This window comes from Hippocampus zosterae, chromosome 1 (genome assembly GCF_025434085.1).
Source record: "Hippocampus zosterae strain Florida chromosome 1, ASM2543408v3, whole genome shotgun sequence".
NCBI lineage: Eukaryota > Metazoa > Chordata > Actinopteri > Syngnathiformes > Syngnathidae > Hippocampus > Hippocampus zosterae.
This window is the reverse complement of record NC_067451.1, coordinates 4,499,460-4,517,034: the sequence shown is the minus strand read 5'-3', so window position 1 is coordinate 4,517,034 and position 17,575 is coordinate 4,499,460. Positions and strand designations below refer to the sequence as shown.

General features: G+C 47.1%; 1 long non-coding RNA gene across 2 annotated transcripts; it reads right to left on the bottom strand.

Annotated features, from left to right (window-relative positions):
* Positions 1-6,210: 6,210 nt before the first annotated feature.
* LOC127602826 (uncharacterized) lies at positions 6,211-16,911 on the bottom strand. 2 transcript variants are annotated; one of them, XR_007962887.1, is made up of 4 exons: positions 16,793-16,911; positions 12,392-12,447; positions 11,503-11,855; positions 6,211-6,787 (listed from the first exon to the last, which is right to left on the bottom strand). It is a non-coding gene; the product is annotated as an uncharacterized LOC127602826 (long non-coding RNA). The 2 variants fall into 2 exon arrangements; XR_007962886.1 differs by lacking the exon at positions 6,211-6,787 and having other exon boundaries at positions 10,315-11,855.
* Positions 16,912-17,575: the final 664 nt, after the last annotated feature.

Genomic DNA, 17,575 nt, shown 5'->3' with positions numbered 1-17,575 from the left:
GTGAGTTTTGAGGAGGGCTTTAAAGATGGGCAGCGAGGAGGCTTGCCGAATGTTCAGTGGGAGGTCATTCCCACTGAACGATGATATCATGTAGATTTTAAACAGCTCGGATCGGCAGATATTTTGCATTTGATGTCAAATCGGTTTTGATATCCAAATTTGCCGAATGACGTCATTGATCGGATTTGCAAATTAAGACATTTCTTAATTTTAATAAGGAGAGATACCGACGCTCGTTCCTACCGACTGCTGTCAGGCTGATGAATAAAAAATAACAATCATAATAAAAATAATAATGAAATGATGTGAAGGAAAATTGTAAATAGTACTGCGATTTATCCATTTTGTGTTCATATTGCATTTAATTGAAAGATGTTTGTTGTTTTTTTCTCTTTCTTCTTTCTACATACATTCTTGCTGCTGGAGGCTGTAAATTTCCCCAGTGTGGGACGAATAAAGGATATCTTATCTTATCTTATCTTATTTCGTTCACTCCAGGGGACGTTCTGTACGGCCATCGTTGATAGTCTGCATATACAGTTTAACAAATACGGTTTAAGTGAGGGATAATAAAAATGTAGCTTCTTCGCCGCCACGGAGGCGATGACTACTGCAACGTGTTTAGGTGCACGAAGAGCCAGCTAAAGCTCGTTGCTAGCTAGCTACTGCCGCGTAAGTAGCGCAGATTTTCCCTCAACCTCCGGCTACCGGCGGTAGGTGACGTCTTATTTTGGGGGCGTCTCGGCGGTTGATTCTCAGTTCTTCTAGTCAACGTATTTTAATAAGGCTCAAAATGCTAATTTCGCCTCGCAAAGGGTAATGCGAAACCGCTTATTTCAAGCCTTGACGATCATAGAGTCACAGAGGGCGTCGCTTGTACATGTTTGCATGTCAATATACCGAGAACGGATAATTAATAACAACAGCAACGCTTCCCCTTTGGATTTGGTGATAAGCCGTGTAAGTATACCAAACCAGCAGCAATTAGCTAGCTAATTACCCCGGGGCCTAATTACAGTCTGCATCCGCGGAGCCAATGGGGATGGCAAATAACGGGGGCGTGCTTGTACGCAAACCTGTGTTTATCTAAGTGATCAACCATTAGCGTGGCGGCGGCTAAAGGTCAACACCTCACAGGAGATAGCAGAGGAGCGCAAGCTGACATTTTGGCGACTCCGTGGACCGACCGTTTACCCACAATGCCTCTCTGTGACACTTGAAGCTGCAAATTTAATCATGTGGCTCGGTTTCAACATCAGTGGGAGACCTGTGTGTGTATGCGTGTGCGCGCGCGTGTGTGTGTGTTCGACTAATGGCGTTAGCTGTGATAACAGACAGGGGTGGCAGCTGGCTTTCCAGGAATATGCTCTCCAATGGCGCGTGCGAGTCGATGTCACGCACACGCAGGCTATCCACGGATTTTTTTTAAAAATGCATGTGAAGGGCTTGGCGGAGGGCAAATCTATAATGCATGCTGCCATTCGAAGATGAGTGTATCAACGTTGGCGCATCACTATGGCGCTAGCTGGCCACAACATTAGGTACACCTGCATCGCCAAATGCTAGCCGTCAGGTGTGCACGAGAGATCTCATTGAGCGTGGCGGGGGAAATCGTTCAGATTTGATTTAAGTGGTCAGAAATATGATTGATTTCCTTCTGTTGTTTATTGATTTTTGTCAAACAAGCTTCGTTAAATGCTTCTTAACGCAACTGTTTTCACATGGTATTCGGTTTTACGCGACCAGGATTTTGGAGTCAATAGCAGAGTTAAGGATGATGACAAAAGACCGAGAAACCATGCTAATTGCTAAGCTAACTTGCGATTGACATGGCTAGCGCGTTTCACATCAGATTCAAGCGCATGGGTGATTAAGTCTAGTTTTCACAGACGTTTGGCTGATGCAGTGTTCAAGAAAATACAGTTTGCTGCTCTACACGATGTGTTTTAAGAAATACAAATTGTTGCTTCTTTATAGTTTGATAAAACCTTTGCTTTAGTTCTCTGGGATTATTCATTCATTCATTCATCTTCCCGAACCGCTTGATCCTCACTAGGGTCGCGGGGGGTGCTGGAGCCTATCCCAGCTGTCTCCGGGCAGTAGGCGGGGGACACCCTGAATCGGTTGCCAGCCAATCGCAGGGCACACAGAAACGAACAACCATTCGCACTCACACTCACACCTAGGGACAATTTAGAGTGTTCAATCAGCCTGCCACGCATGTTTTTGGAATGTGGGAGGAAACCGGAGCACCCGGAGAAAACCCACGCAGGCCCGGGGAGAACATGCAAACTCCACACAGGGAGGCCGGAGCTGGAATCGAACCCGGTACCTCTGCACTGTGAAGCCAACGTGCTAACCACTGGACTACCGGGCCGCCTCTCTGGGATTAACTTGCAAAAAATTAGCTCTACAATATTCTACAAAGTTGCTCCTCAAATGAAGTCGATTCGCAAAATTTAAAAAAAATAATTTGAGTCTTGCTATGTGCTGTTGAAAGCAGGTCTGTACATTTTTAAACGGCTAGCAAGATTTGATTGTAGCCTTACTTCACAATTTGTTTGTAAACCAGTGTGTTTAAAAAAAAAAAGTGGATATTACACTAAGGTTTCAGCAAAGCTCCAGAATCCCACGACAACAGGCCAACACGAGGCGGCATGGGGGCACCGTTTTGCAAACACAAAGACTTAAAATGCAAACTGATTAAATTTGTCCAGGTATTTGGATTAATTTTGGTGCGCGCCACATTCAGGGCCAAGTGCAGGCTTGTGTTGCCATGCCGACGTAACCCAAAATGCAGAGTTGCATGGTGGCCGCCGATTGGCTACGGCGCCATGCATGGGATTGTGATGCATGCTGTCATTGGGCCAATAGGATACAGGCTGAGCTCGGGCTGTTGCTAAGGGGAGTACTGGTAGCTTGGAACGCGGTCAGCTGGGTTTACACACTCTCTCTCAATCGTTTTTAAGATCGCTCGCTTGCTTGTGCTGCTTTGCCCTCATTGACTCCTCCCCCCCACCCCTTGATGTCTTCTCCATCGCTCTCCCGATGCAATTTTTTATTTTTTTTTACACTTCAACACGTGTGAAAGTGGAAAGAGCACATGCTGGAAAAACTCACTGAATATTTAATGCGGTGTTGTGCTCCCTCTCTACAAGCTGCGCTGTGTGTTTGTGCATGCGTGTGTTTTCTTTGTTTGTATCTCGTGTGTGTGAATGTTAGAGCACCGCAACACCAGCCCTCCACCCTTTTCGGTACCCCGCAGCCAAGCCCGTAACCTCCCTGTTGACTTCACACCTCCATGTGTACCCCCGCTGAACCCTGCCTTTAAACTTTTGTGACATCATAAACGCAACCCTCCAGAGCTGCAATCAGTGTCAGTGCAGTGTAATTATTTATATGAATAGCACTTTGGGCTAACGGCGTTCATAATTTTATGGTATACACAGAGAGGAGTTACAGTCGCCAGGCAAAGCGGAGAAAGAAATGTGTGTGTGTATATATATATATATATATATATATATATATATATATATATATATATATATATATATATATATATATATATATATATATATATATTTTTGGGTCAGAGCATCGCGATCTGATTGGTCACTTGTTGCTGGTGCTTGGAGTGCTTCTCACGCTGACGATTTTGCAAGTGAAGCGTGACTTGCTCATCCAGAACTGGACTGTCTAAAGTGAATTAAGAGAGATTGGTTTATATCAGAGGTGGGCAAACTACGGCCCGCGGGCCAAATGCGGCCCATTGGTCTTTTTAATCCGGCCCGCCGAAGGTTGGTACACAATTAAGAGAGATTGGTTTATATCAGAGGTGGGCAAACTACGGCCCGTGGGCCAAATCCGGCCCGTTGGTCTTTTTAATCCGGCCCGCCGAAGGTTGGTACACAATTCAGAGAGATTGGTTTATATCAGAGTTGGGCAAACTACGGCCCGTGGGCCAAATCCGGCCCGTTGGTCTTTTTAATATGGCCCGCCGAAGGTTGGTACACAATTAAGAGAGATTGGTTTATATCGGAGGTGGGCAGACTACGGCCCGCGGGCCAAATCCGGCCAGTTGTTCTTTTTAATCCGGCCCGCCGAAGGTTGGTACACAATTAAGGTTCGATGTCAACAACTGCATTCATTTCATTTGGACAGTTACTTGAAGTTGCAGAGCATAGGGAGGAAGGGGGAGACGATACGGAAGCCCGCAGTAGCGCCAAGTCGAGCAAATCCCGTTCGATACGACGGAATAATGAACTCTTAAAGTCTGAAAAACGTGCCAAAAAATGCAAAATACTGCTTTTTAAATAAAGAAATCCAATTAATCGAATTTAATTAATCGAATTAAATCAAATTTAGTTCACCCTTTTGATCCGGCCCTCCATAATATTTTCTGGTTCTCACGTGGCCCTACGCACGCAAGATGCACACCTCTGTACTCACTTGTGGAGATATAGCGAGGCACTGTTTCAGTTGTCCTGATTTTTTTGAGGCGGGGCTACAACGGTGCCGCACTTTGTAGTTTAGCACGAATCACCCCTTCCCCGCAGTATGAAAACGCGAGTGCCTGCATTTGCAAGGCACAGTTGCGACATGCGGTCAGCTGGCTTGCTCTGCCTTCACCCAGAAAATGCATCTAGGCTTCAGACATCCCGACGACTTGACTGATTTAGAGCGACTTCATTGTGGGCCGCGAGTTCCTGCATGTCATTCGGAGAAAGGCAGAAAATTGAAATACGTAATAAAAATAAAACTCTGCCCAAGATAGGCTTCAGGCTGCTGTGGTTGCTTTTTAGAGTGCCCCGTTGTGGTGTGAAAAAGCCCCATGATGACCAATATATTTTTTTGGCTCAAACACGTAGTTATGTAGATTATTATATATGTATACTGCAGAAAGTCTGCAGCTTCTTTTCAGTGGCCAGCGGGTGAGCTTTTTCAAAGGTGTGTTAGATGGTTTTCACAATACTTGAGTGGCGAGCGGCCTGCCATGCATCCAGCCCGCCACCATCCCAGCAGGAATGTCATACGTCACCCCAACAAAGCATCTGCTCTCTAAAACAAATTTTCCCATTTCCTCCCAGCACACTTCCTGTTTCCTGGCTTCTCATCCTCTCTTTGTTCAGCTCTCTCTCAGCCACATTTCTTCTCTCCTTCCGCTGTCATCACTCGCCTCTTTTTCCGCCTCCCCGCCTTTTGTGCGTGGAATGGATCCGCCGCGCCGAGGGGGATCGCTTAAGTGCGCCTTCCTGCTTGCGAATCAAAGTCCACACGCAGCAACACTCACGCATCATTCATTCTTTAATAATCCTCCACATGAACCTATCCGGCGAACAGGCTGTGATGTTTGAGAGGGGATGCGTTCCCCTCATGCATTGTGTGTGTGTGCGTGTCTGTGGTACCGCAGCAAGTTTCACTCCCAGTTGGAAATAACCAAAATAGTCACGAATGAGCACATGGCGACGTCGATTACATGTGGGTGGGAATGCATGTGCATGTCCTCCTCCAACAATGGAAAATGTTGTTCGCGCGCACACGGAGGAAGTTTCCAAGTGTGCAGCTGGCAGCGTGTTGGCGAGTGTAAAAATAGAAAATGGCACATTTTGGCTGTCATCTTAGAAATGGAAGAAGCGGCAGCTTCCTTTTGAGGATTCGCTTCATGCCTCGAAGGGTTCACTTGTTCGACGCTCGCCGTCTCTGCAATTTGTAGCGCCGCACTCTGTGACGACACTTGGTAAATTGCAATTGCGAGTTGTGTTCTTTTCGAATGTGAGAGGCCTAAACTTGTCCGACTTCCAACATTTCTCTCCTCTGATTGTCGAAGTGACAAGCCGAGATTGCACCCAGTTCTTTATCTTCTACACAAAAGCGGTACTGATCTCAAATCCAACGCAACGCCGCCATCTACAGGAAGCTGTTCATCTTTGCAGTGTTTTACAAAGCTGAATTTGATTGGCGGTAGTGTATGACTTATTGGCAGCCTGTCGTAAAACAGGCTGGACCTTTTGACTTCTATAGCCGTCAATGGCAGTGAATGAGTTAATTCATAATCCACAAACGCAGTGTTAATCAGAATACCGCGTTTTGAATTTTTGATCCCTTTAATAGAAAGAAATATAACAAAAATCATCCGTTAGCGCTCAATAATCTTTAATACTGACTGGTTGGAAATACTTATCGCGTTGAACTTTTCACTTACTCAGCACATCATGTTTAAAAAGTCATTTATTTAGACACCATATTGACCAATTTGATATGACTTTTTCATCGTTGACATATTAAAGATTAACGAGTATATGTTAAAATAAAAGGACCTCCATTTTCCGACCGTAGTTTTGAGAACCGCTAGTCCGCTAGTCCTCTCTCTCTCTTGAACCTCTCAACTAGTGACCTCATCGATAAAAGGCTACTTTGTGGGGGAGGGTCCGGGTCAGGCATGCGCCTGACCCCAATGAGCCCCCCCCCCCCCTCCCCGGCATAGTTTTGATTAAGTGTGGTCGGAGGGCTCATTGGGAGGCCCGACGTTTCGCTCTCTCCTGTCGTTGTCGGTCAGGTGAGGGATGCTAAGTGCGAGGAAGACCAGGCTGGAGCCAGACGTAAACTGAAACCTGCGTAGAGAGGAAAGGCTTGGCGGAAATGTGAGCTGAGGTGATCCAACACGGATGTCATTCTCTCTCACACACACACACACACACACACAGTCGCCATGGAGACTTGGATGGCTGATTTGAAAATGGACTTTGGTCATCCTTGCACCGTCCGACGGTAGAACATCATCGGTTGTCTAGTTCGGGAAAGTGGCACAAATGGATCATGAAACAGTGTTTTGGTGAGTCGCAACCTTGGCCGCCCGGCGTCAAGGTGATCAAGGCAGCTCGGTTTCTCCTCGCCCGTGCGATGTTGTGATCCTTGACTCGGGACCGCCCCTGCAGCCGCCTGCTCCCGCGACTCTCGGGCCTTTCCCGGGGGCAGCGCGGCGGTGCGGCGTGCCGCCTGGCGTCGAGCCAGGACAGACGGCCGCTCGCCTCTGCCAGCCTACTTCCCTCCCCCGAGAGCGCAGACAAAGCTGGGACCGGGCCAGGCACTTCACTCTGTCATTTTATCGCCTGCCTCTTTTTTCTTTTAATCTTTCTTCCTCTGTGGCTGTTGCTTGGTCTCTTTTATCGGCAGGATCAGATTTCTTGATCCACCTTAAGCTGTCTGCCCTTTATTTACTGATTTATAGGGATATTCTATCCCTTTTTTTTCCCCAGGCTGATTCACTCTTTGGGTACTTATCGATACAGAGTACTGATACCTCTCATACTTAAAATTTCATTTAACACAAGGACGGAAAACTGTGAGTAAAGATCTTTTTTTCTGACGCAATTGATGATTCGCCGATGTGTCAAACGTCGAACACCGACTACTGCTTGCCAGAACTATTGGTGGCTGGTATCGAGAGCCTTCGTGACTGCCCGATATCTTAAAATAAGGCCGATAACAGTACTCACCCATCCATACTTACTTATTCATTCATTCATTCATCTTCCGAGCCGCTTGATCCTCACCAGGGTCGCGGTGCGTGCTGGAGGCTATCCCAGCTGTCTTCGGGCAGTAGGCGGGGGACACCCTGAATCGGTTGCCAGCCAATCGCAGGGCACACAGAGACGAACAACCATTTGCACTCACACTCACACCTAGGGACAATTTAGAGTGTTCAATCAGCCTGCCACGCATGTTTTTGGAATGTGGGAGGAAACCGGAGCACCCGGAGAAAACCCACGCAGGTCCGGGGAGAACATGCAAACTCCACACAGGGAGGCCGGAGCTGGAATCGAACCCGGTACCTCTGCACTGTGAAGCCGACGTGCTAACCACTGGACTACCGGGCCGCCATACTTACTTAATGAACCTTTACTTATCCAGTTAAGACGTACTCTCCCGTCGTCCAAAAGTCGTGCCGATTTTGGGACACTATAACAAAGACGTTAATAAAACTCTCATGTTTAAAAAAAAAAAAAAAAAAAAAAGATTGATAGGGCAACTTATTTTGACCATCCTTTTCAACATCTTCTTTATTGGCCATAGTTTTCCTGATTAATCGGTTATTGAAATTAAATTTTTTTTTTTTCAAATTGGCAAAAATCCATATTGCTGGGCACCTTTACATGCAGCTCAGTAAATTTCTAAGATTATCTTCAACAAATGCATTGGCACTCATTTGCAGCGTGTGTGTTCCACGTGTCCGCCATCGTTTCGCAGTGTGTGGCCCCGCCCACCCGCCACATCAAAACCGCCCGTAAAGGAGAGTGAACGCCATCGTGTGCATCTGTCCGAGCCACCCGCGGCGCCAGCGTCATCAACCTCATTAGTTGACCACCCACACGCCCTTTTACGGTAGATATAAAAAGTCTACACACCCCTGTCCAAATGCCTTTTTTTTTTAGGTGATGTTAAAAATGAGACAAATATAATTTTAAAGCGTTTTTGCGCCTTTTTGACCTATAACGCACAACCCAGATGATTAAAAAAAAAAAAGAGGTTGCACAATTGTGCCCAATTACAATCAAACTCATGTTAAGTTCCTCCAAGTAATGCCAAATACATGTCCGCTGTTCTAGTAGGCTTTTCGTGCCTTTTTTTTTTTTTCAAGGAAACCTGAAGATTTTGTGCTTCCACTAACAAGTCAAGATGGCGCCTGAGTAGGCAGCCGTCAGCAAGTGCTCTCATGAGCCTTGCTTTTTTTGTTGTTCTTGTGTTTCTTTTGTCACTTTGTGTTTGTTGTTACGTCGTGTGGACTTGTTGTGGACCTTTTTCAGCATTTTTTGGCCACGACATTCATCAAGGAGGAGACTCTGTGCTTGGTGGTTGCGCCTTCTCGGCAGCATGGGTATACCAGCACTGTTTTTGACTGGAGGAATGTCGCCGCCATTTGACTGTCGTTGCTGGACAGTCCCGGGGCGCTTGTGTCTTGCGCCTGTAATGGGCAGCATTTTTCACAGCCCCGCTTTGTTCAGCGGAGAGATCGGTGCTGTTGAACGGTCTGCGGCTGGATGGAGGTCTTGAGGAGCCAACGATGAGAAGAAAGGAGCGTTGGCGCGGATGCCGATGCGGATTTGGAGCTGGGAGTCGCGGCTTGGAGTTTGAAGCGGATTATGTGGGACAGGAGAAGTGAACTGATCTCTTTTCGTCAATGGACGCTACAGCTTCGTGTTTTTCAGCATGATGTCTCTGATCCACTGGTGAAAGGACACTTTGATCCTCTCCTCTTTCATCTAGAACTGCTTCAGACAACAAAGTGTATGCGGAAAAGTGGCGAAGATTGCACGACTGTCTCTGTCCTATGTGTTGTCTTGTGTTATTTTTGTTATTTTTGACTTCAAAATGGCGCCGCGAGAGTGGCTGCCTTTCCAGCAGCTCCTATTTTTTTGTTGTTCTGCTTCTTCCTTTCATAACTTTGCTGCTGTGAATCTGGAATTTCTCCATTGCGAGACTAATAAAGGTTATCTTAATTTAGAACTGTTCATAAATGTCTTTATCTGGTCCTTGAAAAAGCCAAATTTTAATCAACTACTTTTCCTTGACACTAACCGAGCAGATAAGAGTGGCTTCGATTTTTTGCCTTATCTTTTTCTTCGGATCCCACTCTCTCTCAAGGGCATGCCGACCTATGTGTGTGTGTGTGTGTGTGTGAGGAAGCTTGGCGTCAGGATGTCTAATCTGACTGGTCGCCACTTTATCTGCAGGCCGCTCCGCCAGATCAGAGAGCGTGAGTGGGGGAGTGGGCTAAGGCGGGGTGTCAAGATGAGGAGTGAGGAGGAGGAGGATGCCGTGATGAAGGGCGGTAGGGTCCCCGGTCTCCCCCCCCCCCCCCCCCGCCCCCCTCCTCTCTCTCCCCACACCATTTAAAAAGCGTTTGATGTTAAATTTTGCACGTGGCCATCACGGGAGGGAACTTCAAACGCCGTGCGGAATTGGAAAGCTGCTTGTTGTTCACCTCGCTTGCCCCTCTTCTCGTTTCTCACGCGCACGCACACACACTTGAGGATTTCCACCGTCGCACGTGGTGCTGAACTCATCCAGCATACCCGCAATGGCCTTACAGACATGTTTTCTTCTGTTGCTACGGCGCCCGCGTGTGTGTGTGTGTGTGTGTGTGTGTGTGTGTGTCACGTGCATGTGTGGCAGACACTGCACAGCTGCATGTGGTTTGTGTTTGTGTGTCTGACAGCGACTCACTCCCCCACACACATGCTTGCGCGCACACACACACGCACGCACAATGCCATATTCATCGACTCGTGTGTGTGTGTGTGTGTGTGTGTGTGTGTAAGAGGAGCCAGATGTGCGCGTTTGTGTCAGACTTTTTTGTTGTTCTTTTGTAGTTGCATGCAGGCTCTTCGGGTTCCGTGTGCGCATTTGTGTGCTTTTAGGCGATTTCTTCGTTGCTCATTCAGCTGCTTTTTGGACTGGAGTGGTGTCATACATTGCATCACTTCATGCAGGGGCTGAATAATTCCTGAAATTCAAATCGACATTGCAATGTGGTGGAATGCGATTTTGGGAGTGGAAAAAACGGATTTTTCCTCCTTCATGTGCTGTACTTTGTATGCAGATGTGGTTGTTTGAGAGTCCGCTTATTACATTGTTATAATGGGGGGTGGTGATTTTAGAAAATGGTTCAGCCCTCGTTTCCTAGGGACAGAGTGTTGTCCTCGGCTTCTGTTTCTGATGCTTCTATAGAGGAACAGCAAGACCCCGCTGAGGTCAAAGTTCAGGGCCAGACGTTGCAAGGCCCTTGCACGTGCCTCGAGCAGGTGTCCTAGCAACTGGCCCGGGGAAACTCCCACACTCGTGCATCTTTGAATCTTTTCATGCGCCTCCCTAACTTGTGGCATCTCTGTTATTTACGGCCGCCGTCGACCGGCCGCGGTTCGCATCCCGGCCTTTTGTGCGCCCTCTCCTGAGCCAACATTATTCCAAAGCCGGGACACTTGTAAGGACACGGCCGCCGCCCTCATTAGGCGCCCTATAACTCATAATGATGGCATCATAAAAGCAAGTGAGCTGAGGACTTATTAGGAGCCGTAAATCACAGGCTGCCCTTGCCAGCCTTAAAAAAAAAAAAAAAACGCCTGTGGTGTTTAATCTGCTTTGTCAGCAAAATATATTTTTTTTCTTTTTTCCCCTCTCGCTGGTGTGTTCCATGTGCAGACTGTCACACTCTCCTCGCTGAGCAGAGCAAGATGTCACAAAATGAAAGCGGCAAACAAAGGAGAGCGCTAGAGAGTTTGGAGTGGAGGGGGGGGGGCATAAAGGCACAGGGAGGGAGGGAGCTAATTAAAAAAAAAAAAAAGTTGGAGTGAGGTGTTGATTCCTGCAGGTGCCGTAAAGGGAGCCCAAACACCCCCAACACACACATTATTCAAGTGAGATTTGCAGCCTGACATGCAGATGTGTGAACACTTGAAATCCAGGCTCCCATCTGGCCTAAAAATAGTTGCTAAACTCACTCACCCTTCCCTCTTATGCAGCCCCCCCCCCCACACACACACTCCAGCCGGATACCCACTCCCGAGTTCACGGGGGCTCCCCGCCCTGCCGTGAAATGCGAGCTGCTCCCACTGTACATTCCGCTTCGAGCCATCTCCCCCCGATAAAATTTTAGGGGGAGCGGGGCTTGCCGTCACTCAGCCAAACAAAGGCGCTCGCTGATGGCGTTTAAAAGCTCCGAGGAGAAGCCGCTGCCTGCTGCGTCGCCAGGATGGAGTGCCTCAAGGCTCCGTCTCGGGGCTCCTCTTTGCTCTTATTTCCCATTCGCGGCGTTCTGACGCGGCCTCGGGCTGTTGTTGTTTACCTGCAGTGCATACCTAGAAAGGCATTCATTCATTCATTCATTCATTCATTCATTCATTCATTCATTCATTCACTCATTCATTCATTCATTCATTCATCTTCAGAGCCACTTGATCCTCACTAGGGTCACGGGGGTGCTGGAGCCTATCCCAGCTGTCTCCGGGCAGTAGGCGGGGGACACCCTGAACCGGTTGCCAGCCAATCGCAGGGCACACAGAAACGAACAACCATCCACGCTCACACTCACACCCAGGGACAATTTAGAGTGTTCAATCAGCATGCCACGCATGTTTTTGGAATGAAACCGGAGCACCCGGAGAAAACCCACGCAGGCCCGGGGAGAACATGCAAACTCCACACAGGGAGGCCGGAGCTGGAATCGAACCCGGTACCTCGGCACTGTGAAGCAGGGCACACAGAAACGAACAACCATTCGCACTAGAAAGGCATTACAATTTTTTTTTTTAAATAAGTGGGCGGTGTCACAATCACGGATGTACACAAAGCATGTCCGCGGGGGGTAAATGCAAGGCCAGCAAGATTCACAGACCTACAACAAGATTCCCTCCTCCGCTCTCGTCAATGTTCAATCAAAGGATAGATAATCTGTGGAGGAATTCCAGACGATAAAGGATTATCTGAGGAGAATTGTGGATGATGGAATATTGCAGCATTTACCTGAAACGATTGCTTCCGACTTCCGGCAAATGAAGCCAAGAATTGCTTAAAATATCTCGTTTCACTGCGTTTACTGACAAGAATTGCTCACACAACATGGCAGGGATGTACGATTAACGCGTGTACGACGTTGTCACACATCTGTGTCAGATTGCGTTGATCTCATCCTGTCCTACTTTTCCCGCTCCGACAAAACAAGCTGGCGGCTCCGCCGACGCGTGTTATTGCGCGGCGTTACATCACGGCGCCGCGACGACACGATGTTGTTTGTTTGCATGCGGGCTTTACGTGTTATTGTGGCCGTAGCGCGTGATTAGCGTGTGCGCGTGCCCGCTACTCTGTGTTTGTTCCTTTTTTATCAGTGCGTGTCGCGCTTTGTATTGCTTGATTAGATTTGTAGTTGGATGAGTTTGTTTTGTTTTGAGGTTGTTTTTTGTGTGTGTGTGTGTGTGTGTGTTTCTCATGTCAACCGTAGGGCCCGACATGGATTTTATAAGGAAGATGTTCAATTCTCATCGTGCGCCGAATAAAATTCCAATAACCGATTGATCGGACGATGGTTTTAAAAAAAAATATAATGAATAAAAATCACTTTTTTGCGGGGTGCCCTAATGGTTACGAAAATAAAAGTTTGAATGATACACAGAACGTTTGATTGTTTGAAAATATTTTGTACTGGAGTTTATTTTGACATAGCAGAGAGAAAAATAATGTAATTATTTTTTTTTTAGGGGAGGATATTTGCATTTCATTATCTTTGTCTCATGTCATGAGGTGTAAATGTATAAAAAAAGAAAAAAAATTATTTTGATGATAATAAAATATCAGCTAATTCAATCGGATGGCCGATTGATCAGAGCTTAGTCAGCAGTGTAGCATTAAAAACGTGATGTGTGTGCGTGTGTGTGTAGCTCATTAAACATTAACTGGCAATTAATTTATCTTTTCAAGCGCCTGTGGCCCTTTGAGCTTCATTCGTTTTTGGTTATTGGTATAAATTTGACGGGCTTTTTCCCATAGCAAATTCACCAGCCTGTGTGACTCCGTTGACATGACCCAACACAATTTTAGGAATTGGTGTTTACTTGGTTTCTTCCATCCATCCATTTTTTGATCCACTATATCCTCACAAGGTTCGTGGGGGGGTGCTGGAGCCTATCCCAGCCTTCTTTGGACACCCTGAACCGGTTGCTAGCCAATTACAGGGCACACAGATACGAACAACCATCCACGCTCACACTCACACCTAGGGACAATTTGGAGTGTTCAATCAGCCTGCCACGCATGTTTTTGGAATGTGGGAGGAAAGTACCCGGAGAAAACCCACGCAGGCCGGGGGTGAACATGCAAACCCCACACAGGAAAGCCCGAGTTGAGATCGAACCCACGACCTCTGCACTGTGAGGTCGACGCGCTAACCACTCTTCCACCGGCCCTTCTTGGTTTCCATCCATAAGTTCACAACTCTCACTCGGATATGATGATTGTGATACAGACTCATTCATTGCCGGCGTTCGTTAAAAAAAATAATAAAATACACGAGACCACAAAAAAAAAGCATTTTTAGTCACAATTGCAATATTGAGGAAAAAATTTTTTTGCAATTGCTCAGCCGGCAGCCCATTAAAAAAAAAAAAAAAAAACGTAATTGTGAACGTGTTAGCTAACAAACATACGTGCAGAGTGTGGAGTGGCTGATGTGGAAACGTATGTTGCGACTCAACGAGTTTTTTTTTTTTATCCCCCCCAGCATGACTCGGGACTCACAAGTTACATAACACTTGAGACTTATGATTTTAGTGCCTCTTGCTTTGTCGTTCTGGAACAACAGTGTCCCAGTCTTTCCAATGCGACTCGCTCTTATGTAATGCTTCCAAAAAAAGGGTCGTGCCTGTCCGTGTTCAGTTTGCCCCCCCCCCCGCCCCCCCCGGCCCCTCCCGACCGCTTCTTCTGTCGCCGCTCAATTCAATATTCTCCTAAATGCTTTCTTTCCCCCCCTCTTGTCTGCCTCCATTATCCAATACCGGCTGGCTACTTTATGAGATAAGATAAGATAAGATAAGATAAGATATCCTTTATTCGTCCCACACTGGGGAAATTTACAGCCTCCAGCAGCAAGAATGTATGTAGAAAGAAGGAGAAAGAGAAAAAAAAACGACAAACATCTTTCAATTAAATACAATATGAACACAAATGGATAAATCGCCAACTCTTTGGCTGCATCCCATGATTCCCGGCGATTAGGCCCATCGCCTCGTCTTTTTCAACCCCATATCAGTCCATCTGCTTTCCCTTCTCGCTCTCTCTCGCTCTCTCTCTCCGGCACAAATACTAGAAATGTTTGCACTCACTGGCGGGGGGGGGGGGGGCAAATGGGTAACATGATAAATCAATATCGGCAGAGAATTATGTAATCTGCCTTCCTATTTGTCTGCCTCTGCTCCAAGCCCCGCCCATCGACTCGTCTTGTTTACCTTTGACCCCTCAGCTATGTCCGCGTTTAACCCGAGCGGACCGATTATTTTCCCGATGTCACAAATGAAAAATATTGAGCACAACGGCGCGAGATACTTGCGAAGGGAGGTCGCCGACAGATATTTAAATAATCGATCAACGCCTACGCTTGTGTTTTGAGATGCGATGGTTCTCACGGGAAATAAACTTGCATCTGGAAGCACCGCTGTAACTTTAAGCACAGTGTGCATGTGTGTATTCCGTTGCAGCTGTTTTGCGCTCTTGGAGCTGTCCGCATGCGCGCAAGTTAGTGTGCTGCGGTCACAACTGGCGCATATTCAGCTGTTTTATTTCTTTTTTTTATGGATCGGCTAGTCTTGTCTGGAAGTGTTCGGCGGTCTCATGCGGAGCAGGTGGGGTGAGGTGGGAGCAGTTGAGTCTATAAGAGTCCCCACGTGCAGTCAGAGCACTTATATTTCCTTTTTGCCACTCCGGCGCTGTAGTTTCCATCCCTTCATCCCTCATCTCGTTCTCTCTCCCCCCACCCCCTCCTCCTTTCTCCTGACTCTGGAATTCCATCTTCAAACTGCACGTGGCTGGCACTCGGGCAGCGTGCGTGCCTGCTTGTGTGTATTTGATCGGAAACTGTGAAATACGGTCTGTGTGTGTGTGTGTGACATGTCAACAAGTGTGGAACTCAAGATGTTTTTTGTAGTTGACTATAATGTGATGAAAGTAGAGTCCAAATTGATGAATTGATGACATAATTAACTTTTCAGCATGTTTTTTTTTTTTTTTTGCACCATAGACGGGTTTCAGATATGCGGTACTTGCTGGTATGAATCTTTTAAGACACGGAATAGTCACAGCTAACGAGGCTAACTGCTATTCTCTTCCACCACTAGTTTGTTTTCATGCGTACGAGTCGACTCATGTGGGTACTGCTTTTTGCCGCTATGGTCTTTCCATACGGTCATCACTGTTCCCCATTCGGGATTACTGTTTTTACATTTCAATGTCAAGTTTTAAATGTCGCTTTTGAATAGTGAAGAAGATGACTTGGTGGACTAGTCGACTAATCGGCTCAACCCGATGTGTTAACAGCTTGTTCCTGCTGTACATTGTCAACAGATGAATTGCGGCTCACCATTCGGCATTACTGTTCGACGTTTTGTTCCATCACAGAATTTAAGCGTGACCCACCCCAAAAAAAAAATTAAAAAAATTAAGGATACAAATATTAACTCATTCACTCCCAAAGACGTTTTTAAACGTCTTTTCAGACTTGGTCTAGGATTGGCTGGTATATTAACTACTTTTCACTGTGCCGTGTACTGCATATAATATTGCTAGCTTTTAGCATTATGGCCCTTTCAAACAACATTCATTCATTCATTCATTCATCTTCCTAACCGCTTGATCCTCACTAGGGTCGCGGGGGGTGCTGGAGCCTATCCCAGCTGTCTCCGGGCAGTGGGCGGGGGACACCCTGAATCGGTTGCCAGCCAATCGCAGGGCACACAGAGACCAACAACCATTCGCACTCACACTCACAACTAGGGACAATTTAGAGCGTTCAATCAGCCTACCACGCATGTTTTTGGAATGTGGGAGGAAAGTACCCGGAGAAAACCCACGCAGGCCCGGGGAGAACATGCAAACTCCACACAGGGAGGCCGGAGCTGGAATCGAACCCAGTACCTCTGCACTGTGAAGCCGACGTGCTAACCACTGGACTACCGGGCCGCCTCAAACAACATTAGCACCTTTTATTTTTTTATTGTTATTTTACGATTATAATTATGCAAGACATACAAACCTGCTTCCCGGCCTGATCGTAACCCGCGCCGGTTTGCGCATGCACACACCAAGCGTGCACACGAGGCGTGGAGGTAGTGTGTGCTCTCCAATCCCATCTGCTTGACACAAGTGTGTGTGTGTGGGGGGGGGGTGTAGTGGTTGTGGGAGGGAGTGAGTAGACGAATAAGAAGGAGGCCAGATCAGGCTGAGGGAGGTTGCTGGAGGGGTGGGGGGGGGGGGGGTGCGTTGGTGTGTTTCTGTATATGTGTGCACGCATGCATGTGTGCGTGCAGTTTAGAAAAAGGCAGTGAGTGAAAAGGAAAAAAAAAAACCTGGGGGGTTGGGCTCCAAGCTTGTGCATAGTGTGTGCGTGTGTTTGTGCGCGTGTGCGCGTGAGCTCCCCTCTGTTCCTTTCCTTTCTTTGTTTGACTACTGAGTGGAGAAAAAAAACAAAAACAAACGAGACACAATATTGGGGCAGGGTGAGGACGAGAAAACACATGAGCGGGGAAACATTTCCAGGACCAGTGTCACGCTTTTTGGGGGTGTTTTTTTTTAAACAGAAGACCACAAGGACTGCTGTGAGCGAATAAGGACACGATTATTTGAACAACTACGAGATGCTTTTGACTACAGTGTCATTTCTGTGAGTGCTTTAGTGCCTTGGCTGGACTGCATTTGTGTGTGTGTGTGCGTGTGTGTGTGTGTTTGTGTGTGTGTGTGAGTGAGAGCGAGAGAGAGCGTGAGCTAAGGCGGTGGGGGGAGGCAGCCTGAGCAATTTAAAGGGAAAACACACAGCACA